The 2,466-nt window shown below is 45.1% G+C and overlaps 1 non-coding gene across 1 annotated transcript; it reads right to left on the minus strand.

Moving 5' to 3' along the window:
• Positions 1–1,994: 1,994 nt before the first annotated feature.
• Positions 1,995–2,067, minus strand: TRNAT-UGU (transfer RNA threonine (anticodon UGU)). The gene has a single exon. It is a non-coding gene; the product is annotated as a tRNA-Thr (tRNA).
• Positions 2,068–2,466: the final 399 nt, after the last annotated feature.

The following is a 2,466-nucleotide window of genomic DNA, read 5'->3' on the forward strand; positions in this document are numbered from 1 at the left end:
CAATAGCCAGTGGGTCCTGCCTCTCTTGTGATCCTTTATGAGTTCGAGTAACACCTCTCTCCAACAGTACAGCTCTCAGCAGGAGCTGTCCTGGGAACCAGGATTGAAAAGGCACACCCTTAACAAAAGGACTAGCCTCACATAAAGGTCCTTTGATGTTAGGGGTTTGAGAAGGCAGAGTATCCAGAGGAATCTCAGTACCGTGGGGGAAGGATTTCAACATCTTGCTTTTCTCTGTACCTCTCCTTCCGTGTCACCTGCACTTCCTTTAGCATAAAGCACTTGGTATGACACAGCCAGGCAAAGCACCCTTATTACAAGGACAGGGATTGGATCCCTTAATTTAGGCTTGCTTTCCTTCAATCGCATGTGGCCTTTTGCCTATAAAAGAGTGGGGCCCCCACCCTTTGTTTGATTCACTTTAGTACCACCCCGGTCTTAAAGAAGAATTAATTGGGACCTCTTTTGCGAGGGTTAGTATTTCCAAAGCCCTCAGCCATTGAGGAAAGCTATGTTCCCTACTCTCTCCCAGATCACATTTGGGGTGACTCTCGCTGGGGACCAAAGCCTGCCACTGTGCTTGCAAACCTCCCTAGGCTGGTAGTGCAGAACCTGAAAGTACCTACCTTGTCATAAAGCCCCATGAAGTGGATCTCACAGCATTCTGTGGGCTAGGACATGCAGGATCACTGTTTTCACAACATCAAACTGAGCAAACCGCATTTGAGCTTAGTTCACTGGATTTGAAAAAGAAGGATCCGCCGGTGCTGTTTTTGTCACTCACTTGAATTCCAAACCACTGCTTGGACACATTCTAACAGGTAGAGTATGTCACCCGTTCGGCTCAAGCAATCAGCTCACCTCTTCTGCAGACAACTTCAAACTGCCCCTGCTCGAACATCGACTCGAGCCGCTGGAGCATCGCATCAAATGTTGACTAAACCATTGGTTATGACTGTCTCAAAATAACTTGACCTGTGAACTGTCATTGGCAAATCACCAGTGACTCACATTTTAATGACAGTCAGCAAAGCAGCATATGAGCAATCCACAAGACAGAAGACAAAAACCATGGCGTGAACTGTATATGGCGCAGCAATCACTCTTCCCAGGCATAGATTGGTCTTAAACTGCCAAGTCACATGGGTTTTCCATGGAAAGGCTGGCACGTATCTTTCAACGACAACAATATACAATGTTTCGGGTATTTCAGCCTGCATTACATGATTCTCATAAAAGGATCTATGAGCATCTGTAAGGTTCTCATACCTTGGCACTTGGTTTAAAAAATGTTCTCGATGGGAAGTGGGTGGAGAGAAATCCCCCCCTCCCCCGCCCCAACCCCCCAAGATTAGTTAGGGCTCCATTGCTATGGGCTGCGGTTGCTCATGCTAATTGGGAGATGATAATGCAACAAAATATTCGCATGCCACACGCTTACCTTGAATCATTTACAATGCCTTCTTGGGGGGCACCAGCCCCACCTAGAACCAAAAGCTGCGTCTGCCTCTGTGACCTGTACACCATAGGTGACAACCATGAAAAAAAGACAACAATCTGCATGTATTTATTGTGCAGCAGTCATTAATGCTTAGTAGGCATCTCTGTACAAATCAATTCGTCTTTCAGTATTACCCAGGCATCTCGATAGAGGACAGAATTAACATAGCTCTCAACCTTTTCCGATGCAAAAGCGGGTGAAATCACCCGATTTTGTGTTTGGCGGGTGAGAGGCCCATTGAAATGAATGGGCGTGCACGAGGCTTGGCGGGTGACTCACCTGTTTACAAGGCGGGTGACACCCGCCAAAAGCGGGTGAGTTGAGACATATGCAGAATATGAAAAGGAAATGTTTCTCCTCTACAAAGGTATGCCAGTGAAGCGACATAAAAAGGCAGGGGATTTTTTCTTTTATAAAATCTGTTACATAAAATGAACTGTAGAATGCAATAAATTGGATGAACGTTAGTAGAAAAAAAAACAAGAAAATTACGAGGCCCCAGCGAGATTTGAACTCGCGACCCCTGGTTTACAAGACCAGTGCTCTAACCCCTGAGCTATGGAGCCAGGTATAAACATAGTGCTCACTAAATAGAGAATGAAGTACAAAACAATGTCTTTCGGGAAGCTTTGAGAGAGTTCAGCTGCTTTTTTTGTGAGTGGAGCCTAAGACAGAAAAGGGGAAGTAGCGTGTGAACTAAAATAGGGAGAGAGTAAAGAGATAGCCTAGGTTACTAGACTAGGTCACACTTTTCTCCTCCAATCCATATGTAAAACGAAATCCATTCAAATATGATGTATTCAAATCATAACTCTCCCAGACAGGAAGTTCACCACAGCCCGAGTTCAGAGAATTGAGAACTTCATACTGATGCAAACTCTACGTGACCACTGGAGGGCGCAAACATCTATCCAAATCAGTCAATGGATGAAACTCAGACTTTGCAATTACAGGCAATGAAATGT

The sequence above is a fragment of the Ambystoma mexicanum genome (genome assembly GCF_040938575.1).
Source record: "Ambystoma mexicanum isolate Mex_15411 chromosome 12 unlocalized genomic scaffold, UKY_AmexF1_1 Mex_chr12_unloc.1, whole genome shotgun sequence".
Taxonomy (NCBI): Eukaryota; Metazoa; Chordata; class Amphibia; order Caudata; family Ambystomatidae; genus Ambystoma; species Ambystoma mexicanum.